The sequence below is a fragment of the Dama dama genome, chromosome 1 (genome assembly GCF_033118175.1).
Source record: "Dama dama isolate Ldn47 chromosome 1, ASM3311817v1, whole genome shotgun sequence".
NCBI classification, from domain to species: Eukaryota; Metazoa; Chordata; class Mammalia; order Artiodactyla; family Cervidae; genus Dama; species Dama dama.
The window spans coordinates 40,370,617-40,384,343 of NC_083681.1; the positions used below are offsets into that span (position 1 = coordinate 40,370,617).

At 45.2% G+C, this 13,727-nt stretch overlaps 1 protein-coding gene across 8 annotated transcripts in view; it reads right to left on the reverse strand.

Moving 5' to 3' along the window:
• TEAD1 (TEA domain transcription factor 1) overlaps window positions 1–12,788 on the reverse strand; it is a 265,476-nt gene extending 252,688 nt beyond the window's left edge. For 5 of the 8 annotated variants that reach the window (XM_061147472.1, XM_061147456.1, XM_061147463.1 and 2 more), the window contains exons 1-2: window positions 12,526–12,650; window positions 11,773–11,916 (exon numbers count right to left, since the gene is read on the reverse strand). The gene's annotated coding sequence lies outside the window, so the exon portion shown is untranslated. Of the gene's footprint in view, window positions 1–11,772; window positions 11,917–12,525 lie in introns of all 8 variants that reach the window. The other 3 variants (XM_061147483.1, XM_061147493.1, XM_061147503.1) reach the window with 3 other exon arrangements.
• Between the last annotated feature and the right edge of the window lie 939 nt (window positions 12,789–13,727).

The following is a 13,727-nucleotide window of genomic DNA, read 5'->3' on the forward strand; positions in this document are numbered from 1 at the left end:
CCGGCTCCAGTGTGTTTGGGCACATCACAGGATGTCATTACACAGTCTCCCAAAGAACAAAGATGAGCAAGTCTGAAACCGAAGAGTGTCAAGAGCTCCAAGACTATAGGTTCGAAAATCTGTAATCTGAAATCCCCAAATTTCACACAGTACAAACCTGTCAGAATTCCACTGGGAAAAACTTCTGAACTCTACAATTCCAAAAGGAAATGAAACAGAGCTGAATCATTCTTATGAATGATGAGACACTTTTTTTTTTAATTCATCATGAATTGATCCACAGAATAGCAGAGGGTTTGAAACAATTTGTTGAAACTAGCACAGGTTTATAAGCAAAGTTGTTCTCTGAAATTCCCCTCTGTTGAAGCTCAGAAACAGCCTGGAACACTCCAAGAATAACACTGTTAGGAGCTCAATACAGGGAACCACAGAAGTCTCCTGCTTGAGATTTTTCTCTCTATTTATTCTGCTTAATTAAAGGGAGTCAGCCAGTTTCCTCATCAGCTTCTGTTAGTAGCATGATCATATGGTTTATCCTCCAAACTGGAACATCTTGAGAGTAAACAAGGATACTATTAAAGATTGTGCCATGACAAGCAGCACAAACCAGGACCATACCACACAAGAAGTTACACAGCCATGAAGAACAGTAGAGAACAATCCTTTAGTAATATAAATGAATAAAACCACCACAAACAAGTTACTATAAGGAAGACACTGTGCATCTGGTCAGAGGACATAACAACAAAAAAGCCCAAGGTAAAATTATTTAAAAAAAAAAAAAAAGGGCAGGGCACAGCCTGAAACTTGAAGTATAAATTAATCTATGATGGGTTCAATTTTTCCCTATCTTAAATCAACTAGCAAATCAGATTCAGACTTGACTTGTGGCCTCACATGCCTTCAGGTCTCTTTCCCTTGTGATTTCCTAGTTTACTTATCCTCTAGCATTTAGTTCGCAGGCTGTCTAAACTGTAAGCCATACGGGTGGTTAAAATGGTCAACGTTTATCATTAAGGAGCGAGTCATCCCTCAACACTGAAGTTATACTTTCATAAGTAAAAAAATTTTCCACTGTAGATACTTTTAACGGATACCGTTAGGCTCCACACTAACACCAGTAAAGTAAAAGAGATATAAACTCTTATTACGTCATTGCTCGGAATATCAATCTTAATCACTTGACCAGTAAAACAAACGGACTCGCCACATGAGGAATTCTGGTAGCACTGTGCTTTACCTTCTTCTATGAGATATAATTCACACATCCTTTTAAAAGTTTAATTCAGTGACCTTTAATAGATTCACAGGTTGTAAACCATTGGTTTTAAATCTTTCTCCCCTGCCTCTAAAAGACTTTATTCCTAACTAGTTTACTTATCTCTCCTAACAATTTTTAATTTTAATTTTTAATTTAAAGTAGGAAACCAGATTAACACACAGTTCTATGTACCCTGGTTGACAACAGGAGAAGACAAAACTGCAGATGGTCTTCAGCCCAGGTTCACACAAGGCAGTCTTAATAGCTCAAACCTGTCACTGGGAGTGGCCCCAATCTGAAAACATGGGGACAGAGACACACCCTGAAATACAGTTGGCTGTCAAGTGCAGCAAGACCAGCTTAGGGTCTCTGGCTTTGAAAACACAGGTTTTGAGTTTTCAAATCCACCAGTTTTCAGAAAGGATTCAGCTCATGTACCAGGAAGTACCTGGGTACTAACTCAAGTAGACAGTCATCTTGGATTAATAAACATTCTCTTAAATATGCAAATATACTGGCAAAGGGTCAGTTTGCCATTCACACACGAGTGTGAATTATTATTTGAATTATATTTAAGGCCTAGACAAAGGAATCTGATGAGAGGGGCAAAGATTTAACTCCAGAGTCTGGAATACTTTCAGGAACAAGATACATTTGATAGCAGTGATACCTGTTTCTGCTTTCTTAAAGGAAATCAGCCCTGAATACTCATTAGAAGGACTGCTAAAGTTGAAGCTCCAATACTTTGGCCACCTGATGTGAAGAGCTGATTCACTGGGAAAGACCCTGATGCTGGGAAAGATTGAGGGCAGGAGGAGAAGGGGGCGACAGAAGCTGAGATGGTTGGATGGCATCACCGACTCAATGGACATGAGTTTGAACAAGCTCCAGGAGATAGTGAAGGACAGGGAAGCCTGGCGTGCTACAGTCCATGGGTTGCAAAGAGTTGAACATAATTTAATGACTTAACAACAAAAACACATGCAGCTCCAGCCTACGGAGATAACTCTTACGTACACCTATCACAGCCCTTCAAAATAAGTAACACCAGCCCACTTTCCAGATGAGGAAACTGAGGGCAAAGAGGGCAGCAAAGGCGGGGGAGGCACCTGTCTGCCTCTCGTTCTCTCATCTCATGCCCAGAGCTGAGGCCTTCAGAACTCTAGCAGGGATTCCTCAAAGGCTCCACCAGCAGGTCCAGGGCCCTGAAAATAGCTACTCTACCAAAAGACAAGTTCCATAAAACCATCTTGGTAAAGAACTTTGAGAACCCAGTCCCAAAGTCAGGAGTGTGGCCTCCATTCCAGAACCTAAGGAAGACATTTCCTTTTGAGTGCATGAAGGTGTATCCTGCCACCCACCTTTAGAAGTTTGCGCTACCACTTGGCAAGGGATAGCCTCAAATACTACGTATTTACTGATGGATTTCCTCTACTTTTATGAATAGGGGAAGTGTGGTTCAAAGAGATTAATAGTCTCAGACTTGACGGGATGCCTCAACCTCTCCTGGATCTCAATCATTCGCCTGAGACCGTCAGCCTGGCTCTTCGAAGCAACTGCTTCAGCCTCGGGTGTTCTTCAAGAGTCAATGCCCAGGCTGACCTGGCAGGAAATCCAGGAAGACCTGGTATATAAGATAGCATGTGAAGCTGCTGTTTACTGAGCATTTATTAAGTGTCAGGCACATAGGAGGCATTCTATTAAAATTTTACCTATGGCAACACCAAGGCTCAGAGAGGAAGTAATTTGTCCAAGGACATAGGACAAGTGTGGCTGAGCCAAGACTCCAACTGAGGTGTGTCCAACTCCAAACCTGTGTTTTTAACCGTACATTATTATCTTGCCTTTTTCCAAACCAGAATCAGGAAGCTTCCAGCTCCCCATAACAGTCCCCTCCCTCCCTTTTGCTCCTTTCATTAATTGAACATAATGAAGTTTTAGATCCTATACCAGCTCACAACTGGCAATGAACTGTCTGTATTACTATTTGAGAGTCATGTTCATTACTCTGGAGGGTATTTGGTGGGGGGGGGGGGGGGGGGGCGGGGGGGAATGTGTTTATGTAACAACTGGGTCCCACTCTAATCCCAAAATGGTATCTGGCCAAAAAAAAAATTTTTTTTTAATTTTAAAAAACCTTCCCTTCAAGGCCTAGTTCCAACATCACTTCCTCTGCAAAGGTTTCCTCATTCCCCACCACTGAGCAATACAGCTTTCTGGCTATATCATGAGTAACGAACACAACCTTCAAACAGTGATACAGGAGGTTCACTGCCAGTCATGAGCTGGTATAGATCTAAAACTTGATTACAATCAAGTTTCCCCATTGGATATTTTTTCCCTTTATTTTGATGTTACATAAACACATGTTCCTAAAAACTACAAATGTGTAAAAATGAAAGCATCTTCCCGTCCCAATCTATGCCCTTAAACCAACCCATCAATAATATATAATCTCCCACATCCTTTTGGATAGAGATGCAAACATGTTTCATGAAAATTTCATCAACTCGAAGATACCAGTGACTGTTAAAGGCAGTATGATTTTATTTCTAAGAAATATTGTTGTGAAACACCTTGCCAGAGCACCACCTTACGACTTAGAAATTGTATTTTATACTTTTTTTTAATATGTCAATCTTATGCAGGCATAAAAAGGAAACTATAAGCAAACAAAAGTGGGACAGATATACTAAACTTCTCAGAGAGATCAACACCCATGCCTTTCCACACACTGTTGCCCTCTGTGCCAACAAGAGAACTGGCGACATCAAGAGCATTCTTAGGAATGCTTGGCTACTGACTTTGGAATTTTCTTCCTCTCCATTGCACTTGTTCTGCAGGCTGTGATGAGTGTACGCAACCACGTCATGGGTCATGACCACCACTTGGCCAGCCACAATTGTAGGACACATCCCAATTTTGGCAACATTCAAATAAGGGGGAAAAAACTGCACCTTGGGATTCATGAAATATGAAATACACAGCTTCCCCACTGGACTGTGACCTCTTTAATCTCTTCACATGCCTGTTTTTCTTGCTAAGCTGGAAGCTCTGCAGGGGTGTTTTACTGATGGTCATTCATTGACAACCCTTGGCTGGATCACCAAATCCCAGGCAAACGGTAGTACCTGCAAAGGTTTCAATGTAACAGTTCTATGCAAAGCTGGGAACATCTGGATTTCTAAGTGCCTAAAGTGGAGAGAAGAGAGAAGAATAAAAAGCTGAGGGTGGTTCGCCAGCAGCAAACCCATACTCATCTCCGGAATGTTGTCACGATCAGCCTTCCTATGCCCTTATTCTGCAGTATCAAGGGGGACCATGTGAGACCCTCTATGAACATCCCCACTACTCAAACATGAAAACTACCTCTGCAAACAGTCAGGCAAGAATTAGTCCTTAAACCCCTTGCCTAGGAGCCTGACACTCACCTCTATAATCACATCTGGAAACAACTGCTACCTTCCCAGGGGGTAACATATGCGTGTTGAGCACAAAAAAGGTAGTTCTGCTCATCACCTCTCCTGCACATTTCTGTGTAGTAATATCTTTAAAACTAACAAGATCTTAGTCAATTCCATGAAGAGTCAGTATACGCTCCTAGGTACATCACCTCACAAATACAGGAAAAAGCCCATTTACAGTTAGGAGGCATGGCCAAATTTAGCCTGATTCCATCTGAAGGTAAAAGTTAGAATACCTAGAGTAATAATTCCCAATCAGATAATTCCCAATAATTCTCAATATCTGAGGTCTCTTAGAAATACAAAAACACTGTACCTCTCCCAGCCCTCCTAAGGCCCCAGGGCTGATAACCCAGTCTGTGGAAAGCTCCACGTAGGCTGTGATGCACGTGTTCAGGGGGGACCTGCTGGTGAGGCAGAGGCTCCCGGGGACAGGAATGGAAAGAGGCTGCCCTGGGTTTGAGTCAGAACCATCCTGAATTAGCCAGGTAAACAGATCTGTGTACTGAGAACTAGAAACCCCAAAGTCAAAAGGTGGGAGGCTTGGAAAGGAGAAGGAGAGTGTTCAGGAAGGCTGGGTAGGGAAAAAGACAGACAGTCTTACCCTGGCGTCCCCAGTGCCTGGGACACATCAGGGACAAAAATATTTACTGAATGAGATTCACACGGTTGATAGACACATAGTCAGGCACATTATGTAATTTCCACTAATATACCTACTGTGTGCACAATTGCTGAAATGGCCCCAGCAACACAAGGCAGGAGTCTCCCTGTGGATTCACCAGTGGCAGAGATTCTGCTTTTGGCTCAGATTCAATGGACATCTGAGTAGAGATGTTCTAGAAGCATCTCCCTCTTTAAGAATTCCTAGTCAAAAAGGAAGCTGCTTTTTACCTCCAAATCACAGATAACTCTTCCTCTGAAATCATTTTTGCTTTTGATTTTTTTTATTGGCATATAGTTGCTTTATAATGTTGTGATAGTTTCTGCTGTACAGTAAAGTGAATCAGCTGCACATATATGTATATGCACATATATGTATATATATATGGAGATACATATAACTCCACAGATATATGTATATCTTCTCTTCTATAGATTTCCTTCCCATGCACTTGATGATAAGGTAAAATGCAAAGGTGGAAGAAAATTAAGAAGGTATTTTTAGTGAACCAAAAAACTAGAAACATTTTGTCAAAATAAGAACCATGCGGGTTTTATCTTCCCGACTATTTACAACCAAAGCAAATTTTGAATTACGGGAATTTCTCGACTCTGCCAGTATGAAACGCTATTAAATAGTTTGTTTTCTGTTCTCCTTTATGAAAATACCTGATAAGGTCTTCTAAGTATTCCAGATTTCAAGACGGGGTTGAGGATTCCCTCAGATGATGGAGCCCTTTCTAAACTCTAACCACTATTGTCTCCCAAAAGCTTTGAAATGAAAAGGCAATGAAGGAGAAAGGGTTGAAAGAGATTCCACCAAAGGAAGCATCGGCTCCCAGACGTTTCAATGGTTTTGGAATCAGTTAGCCCCCAAGACACCCCCAGCCATGGTGATGGGTGATCTGAAAATGAAGCATATCAAAATGCTATTGATGAGCTAAATTACCAGACAGCTTATCTGAGGCCCACATCCGCCATATGGTGCCCCAACTTCTGCCGCCTGTTGCTGCCATAACAATAGGCGCGCCTACCCAGAAAGCACCGTTGGACAGAAACCCAGCAGCGGCGGCATGTGGGGCGGCTACTGTGTTTACATTTTATTTTGCGCTATTAGCTAGGTGCCTCTCCCTATCCCAGGAGTGACTTGAAACACACACACACACATTCAATGTCAGAGATCTGAGTTACCTGCAGGACACATGTGTGCACACTGCATGTGTGCGCGTGTGTGGGTATATATCAGGTGAGCAGAGAGAGAAAACCAGATGTCAACTTCAGAAACGGAGCTGCCTGATGGGGGAGGGAGAGCCAGGCCAGCTCCCAGCTAGAGCGGCAAGCAGACAATGCGCTTTTCTCCAAACACTCGGGCGGGCAGGCCTCAGGGAGTGGCTATTTAAAACACTTGGCTCCTTTTATTTCACCACCAGGGAAGTGAATCCGGCTCTTAAGTGCCAGAGCAAATGAAGTCATTTAGTTTCCGTGGGCTCCCTTTGCATTTTAGCAGCAGAAATCAGACTGGATGCAAGTCGGAAGGTCCAGCTGAAGTTGTTCTTACTTCCAATTAAAATTGATTCCACAGAGGATTTGGCACCTGGGCTTCATTAACTTTTTTTTTTTAAGACACTAAGGTCAAGGAAAATATAAAGGACATTGGACACTGGAATGAATACTGTCAAAGATGACCCCTTTTACAAAATGCCATCAAGTATGACCACATAAGGGCCTTCTCAAGGTTTGGTTGGTATAAAAGATTAACAGTGATTTTTGTCAAATGAATTTTAAGATTTCTGCCTTTCTTTCTATTCTCTCAAAAGAAAGTTTGTCTTTGCAGAGATTATATCATTGATGTAATAAAATATCTATTTAGCTAATTTTCTATCAGAAAAAGACATTGGATTCCAAAGACAACTCAACAGCATATAGCATCTGGTTATGCAAAAATGCCCAAGATGCAGGTTTAGATACAGTACAAAGCCAAAAAAAAGCTCTCTTTCCTAATATCCAGATCTAATTAACTATTATACAAAGCCACTCATTTCATCCCCCCAATTAACCACACCTAAGCGGACAACATTCTTGGATGAACTTTTCAAAATTTCTTAAACATTCTCAGTTAAAAAAAAAAAATCTCCTTTCAAGTTAAATTGAGATTGCACTTGAACTCCATCCAAGAGCGGAGCTGAACTGAATTATGATAATTAGAAAGCTGTGCCTATAAAAAAGCAGCACAGTTCATGCATTTTTTTTAAAAGTTCATGCCAGAGAATATAAGTTCAATATGTTCTCACATAATTAACATTTCCCACCATTAGCAGCAGTTTTTCAGTTTATATATCAGTGAAAACAACAGCACCCGCCATTGTTGTATCTGCCCCACCAACAGTGTTTCAGTCACTTTACATATACATCTAAACCTGTCAGATGCTGCAAAGCAACCAGTATTTCCCAATGGAGACAATGGTGGTGCTTAACTTGCTCATCAATACCGACTTTTTCTTTTAAACCCCTTTCCCAATTCTGGGCCCAGCTCCTCAAACTAAAACTACTAGTGAAATCCAATGACAGAGCCTTAAAAACTAATGTGAAAAGGGCAGGAAGCATTGCATCAGGATGGTAAATACTTGGGGAGTGGGGGCCAGAAATACCGCCAGGACAGAGCCTTCCTCTCCGGGCCTGCCACAAAACTAGAAACGAGGCCTCTTAGGAACTCCCCCCACCCCTTATCCAATCAGAAGAGAGACTAGTGGTTTCACAGTTAGCCAGGCAGGACTCCCAGACTATGGAAAGTATTTTCTGTGAATCCTCCCAACCATGCAAAAAGCCAGTGGACAAAAGGAGAACTTAAGAGCTGAAAGCGACCCACCCAGTAAGAAACACTGTCCTGAAAGCCCACTCTTCAGGGCATCCCATTTGCTTTGACTAAAATAAAAATACACACTTCAAAATTCTCTTATGCTGTGCCACTACAAAGCCCTAATGTATCTTAAGAAACGGTTGGATTTCCACTGAGTTCAAACACGGGAAGCTTATGATGACAATCTTACAGACTGAAAACTCTCAACTGTCCACAGCTCTGAAACAAAACTATGTAAAAACCTACACAAAAACACTTCAGATATTCAGATCCAAATATTCTAGCATTCCACAAACTATCCCAGAATAGGGAAGCCCCCAAACATCCTTGATTTCAGAAGTATTCAATAATTGCAATACAAGGTCAAAATTGGCATTGGTATCTGTCACTTTGAAACATTAAGGTGCTTACTATGGATCTGAACTACTTGATTTTATCACCTTTGTGAACAAGAAACTAAAATACATCACAGATACTGTTCAAACATGACTTGGGATCTAATTTAAACACCACAGGGTAATCTGTGGCTTTTACAGATAAAATAAGAAAAAGCGCCACGCAGCTGTAAGAGATTACACCAGTCACCGTCAGTCCCCAACAGCCCAGCAGCACAGCCGGAGTCTGTCAAAGGGCAGCAAGCTTACAATACACTTTTCTTGCCGAGTTCAGAAGTAGGACATTCGCACTCTGCAGTTCCAGTCACTGAACTCGAAAGAGGAAGCTGTGATGCCCGCATTTATCAACAGAAAGGTGGGCTCTGATTTCGTTGCAGTTTTACGAAGAAAGCTGGACATTCCCTCTGGCCAGTATTCTTCAGTCTTTGGGGGAAAAAAACCCAAAAGTTTTTATCACTGAACAGATCCAACCTCTAAGCACAACTTGCACTCCGCAGTTTTTTTCCTCTCCTTTCACAATCTCTTTATTGGAAACAAGATAAAATGCCTAAAATACAAGCTTAAAAGTGTTATCTACACATTGTTTGTATGTGAGCACAATCATTTTCCATACATGGGATCATATAGGCAGTTATTTACATCAACCTTTTGAATGATAAGATACCACAATTATCATTTGCAGGCAGTTTAATTACGCTCATGATTAACACATAACACAAGAGATTGGAGAGAAGAGTAATCCCAAAGACGCACAAACTCCTGTCCCACCACCAAGTATAACAGATCGATCCATTTCAGAAGCAAGAAACTTAAAATATTGCTAATGGCACAGCTCATTCCTTCAAAGGCCTATCTAACATCTGGGATCTACATTCTCTAACTGTCCCCATTACACATTTTCCCACTGAAAATGTGACAACAAATATGATCTAGATCCCCATGATAGACTACAAGTATATTCCACCAAATTTTCCCGTTAAGAAATGCCCTCTTAAACTTGCTGTCCTGTGTTGTCATAACCAGCACAATTCAGAATTGTTTGTTAATGACTGAAACTAAGGCAGCAAAATACCCGAACATTTTTTTCCTTATGACTTGCTTGTCCCTTTTCTTAAAAAAAAAAAAAAAAAAACCTGAGGGTACCAGTGCCCAAAATGTGTATGTGAACATATTCTTTCTATATAAAGCAAAAGAGGGGGAGGGGCAGAGGAGAAGAAAGGAGGAAGCTGACTTTCCCCAGGCTGCCCCCCCAACCCCACCACCAGCAGCTCTTACGTATTAGTATGCTGCTGGGGTCTAGGCACACACTGCACCATAAAGCAAGGAAGCCCCTCTCCATGAGAAATTCAGTTCAGTCTGACTCAAATTAAGATAGCATGTCCTCTTTCTTTAAATTAAATTTCATTAAGTATATGCCATGGTGAGTCCTGGTTTATGTTTTGGGAAAAGAAGGGAAAAAAAATTCTCCAATAATCTCTCTCAGGCATGTTCCCTGAATGAAGTCCTATTTGTTACTTTATAAAAGATCACACAGAGGAGGAATCGACACAAAAATTCTTTCCTTTAATAGTTTTTTACTCTTAAGTGTCAAGACAATGTGTCACACTGGTTTTATTTCAAACTTGTAAAGAGAAAGAAAGGGAGAAAGAAAGGAAAAGTAGTCTGATATTCTCCTAAAACTGTGAAGCAAATAGTACTTAATCATTAAAGTAAAAATAAGATGGTCTACACTGGCACTTTTATACCATCGGCAAGACCCAGTAATGGATACAGCTTATCAGCTCATTATTTTACACCAACAACAAAAGAATTATAAACTTGGTCCAAAACCTGAAACCTGAAAGTCCAACACAGAGTTGCACATACAAAGAAACACTAAACAAAAATATCTGTGACCATTTATGGAAATAGTGAGATTAGAAAAAAGTCAGCCTTTCCCCTAAAAAACAATCAACAATTCAAAACCTCACCCATTGACAAAGGTTCAACTAATACATGTGTCTTTTCAGAGCGACTTTGTAATTAGTTCTACTATTTCCTTCTAAAAAGGAAAGATTCTTACCAAAGTTGGATCTAAGTCTGGCCCTTACAAGCATTCAGATATGCTTGGTGCTCATAGTTTGCTATTTACAGAAGGGCACAAGCCCAACAGTGAAAGGACGAAACATTGGGCAAAGCCTGACGTCTGCTCCTCAACCACCTCACAGCACCCTGGCAGAGAAGCCCCCGTGCACAAGACACCAGTCAAGATTCACTGCAAGCTGCAGAGAACGGAGCCCACTCCCTGATCTGAGTTGGCAGTGGGATCACATCTTCCTGAAGGGATCTGTCTATTCAGGTAACCACCTGCAGGCACCCAGCATGTCACAAGCCATCAGACCACCTAAACTTCCAGAAACAATCAAGGGAAAGGGTGGGGAGGAAGAAGCATGTGGGTTGGTTGTCCTGAAGAACTAGACAGTGTTCTACTCATTGTACTATCTGTAACATTTTTTAAATACATATATATATATATTTTTAAAACTCTTTTGAAAGCTGATAGGTCTTACAGACCTTTCTGTCCCAAGATCTGGGCTTCCTCCAAGGCACTGTTATTAAAACTCGGCCTTTTTACATGACCTGCTCCTGGAACATCATCTGTCTCTAACTTTTCAGGGCTTAGTGAGGTCAATTTTCATTTCTGCAAATCACAGGCAGCCACTTGCTTCTGAGAAGTTAACAAGCCTCCTGAGAAATGCTAATGGCTGGTATTTCATTGTTTCATAAATATTTTTATACAGTGACAGCATTCAATTTTAAATAAATCTTTAAAAACACAATTAAAAAGCAAAGAAAATTAGGATCTGGATTTTATTTTCGTGGGAGAAAAAGAAGAGAGGTGTGAAGCCCTCCATTGTCTTCAACTCATTTAAAACGTTGCTCCGGTTTAAAAGAAAAAAATACAAACACATTAAAAGAAAAAAAAAAGAAAAGGAAACTCATAGAAGTTGAACTTTCTTTAAAGCGGGCCTCTGGACTTTAGAACAAAACAAATGTTGCTGCTACGAACAAAGAGAAGAAATGCACTGATTTTCTCCCCTCTGGGGATCATTTCTCTTCCAATAAACAAACAAATACCCCAGTATTTCCTACCGAAGGGAAGTTTTCCAGGGAGAGTCTCCTCCAGGATTTGGTGGTAACTGCGACTCAGTCTTTTTTGGACACAATGTTTCTGCTGACTCCTGAAAATTTTCCACTTGAATGTGCAATGAAGCGGCGGCGGCGGCAGCAACAGTCCTGGAGAAGCGGCAAAGACGACCGTGCCTCCTTTCATCTTTGAGAAGAAGGAGCGAAACCCCCGCCAGCAGCACAAGTCGGCGCAGCCCCCGGGCCGGCCTCGGGGGACCCCGGCGCCTGGGGCGGCAGGGGAGGCGCGGCGGGGGGGATCGGGCCGGCTTCGGGCTCCCAGGCGGCGCCGGCGGCTCTCCCCGCCAGCGCTCGCTCCGAACTTCTGACTTCTCCCAGAAAAACGTGGAAACTGCCCGAGGGTGTGTGCGTGTGCGCGCCGGCAGGCGGACGGGCGCAAGAGGGGGGCGCGGGGGGCGCGGCGCGGCCGGCCCGGCGCCTGCAAGGCCGCCTGTTGCCGCGCGGGCTCCGCTGCGCGCGGCCCAACTTGGCGTCCCGGCAACTCCCGCGGCGGCGCCCGGCCGCTCACCTTGAAGGAGCGCGGGGAGGCGGGCGCGGGGGCCCAGCCCTGGCCCTCCGCGTGCCCGCTCCTCTGCCCGCCCGCCGCACACAAAGCAGAGTCCGGAGAGAAAGAGCAGCCGGGGCCGGACGGGGCCGGCCCCCGCCCCCGGCGCCCCGCGCGCCCCCCGCACCCAGCATCAGCCCCGCGCACCAACTTACCTCGGCGAAGGGAGCCGCCGCAGCGCCTGGCGAGTCCGAGGCAAACTTCGGCGCCGCTTCCCCCGCCTTCAGCTCGGAGCCCGGCTCCCTCCCCGATTCCCGATCCCCGGGCTGGGCCACCCCACCCCTGCCTAGCACCGCTCCTGCCCCGGGACCGGCTAGACGAACTGGGCTGCTGCCCACGGCTCCGGGCAAAGGTGGACGGGGTGGGGGGGATTCACTGCATGGCCTGTCCCCGGACGCGGCCGCCCCGAGCCCGGGCCCCGCCGCGCGGACTGGCCCGCAGGGTGGAAGCGAGTCTGCAAAGTGCTTGATGGGCGCCCGCGGCGGGCGGCGGGGCCGCGGCGGCGGCTGCAGAGGCTCGGCTCGGCTCGGGCGGCGCGGCACGGCGCGAGCGATGCTAAGAATGTTCGGAATGAGGACAGGAATGAAATGAACGCCAGGACCGAACTCGCTCCGGAGGGGTGGGGCCTCGGTGACGTCATGCGGCCTGCCGCCCGGGGCCGGGGGCGGGGCCTGCCGCCGCCGGTGACGTCATGGGGATTCGGGGCGGGCCCGGCTGGGCAGCCTAGCCGTTGGGGCGCGGGCGGGCTCCTTCCCGAGGGGCGGCGGGGCGGAGTCTTGCGCCCACGGGGGAGCGGGGCGCGCGCGGGAGCCGCCCTGCCCCTTCCCGGCGCGGGCTCCGGGCTTTGTCCCGAGCTGGGCGGGGCGGACCAGGGCGGGGAGGACGCCTCAGAGGTGGCTGCGCCGCGCCGAGAGCTCTGGAATCCTGGGTTCCCTCCTCCGGGCGGGCGCCGAGGCCGGAGCTGCGCGCGCCGCGCCGGCCTGCCTCAGTTTCCCTGTTCCCGGGCGCAGAAGCTCGCGCGGCCGCCTGGAGCGCTCCTGGACTCGCGGAAGTCTGCAAGTGCGGGGACGAGAAGTTTCTGTTCTGAAAATTTACGTCGTTGTTCTCAAGCGCGGTGAACGCCTTCCCGGGGCCGGATTCCCAGCCTGCCATGACTTCCCCTCTTTTCCACTTTACAAAAGTTCAGGGCTCTCATTCAAGTCGAAGTCAGACCTACTGTTGGGAAGGGAAACCTTTAGCATAGCAAAGAAAAGAGAATTGCGGAGTTCGTAATAATCCTGCCCTGCTAACACGGTCTCCTCCGAGTCGCTCAAGAAATCGAGTTTACTCATCCCTGCGAGTTGTACTTTTCGAAAGC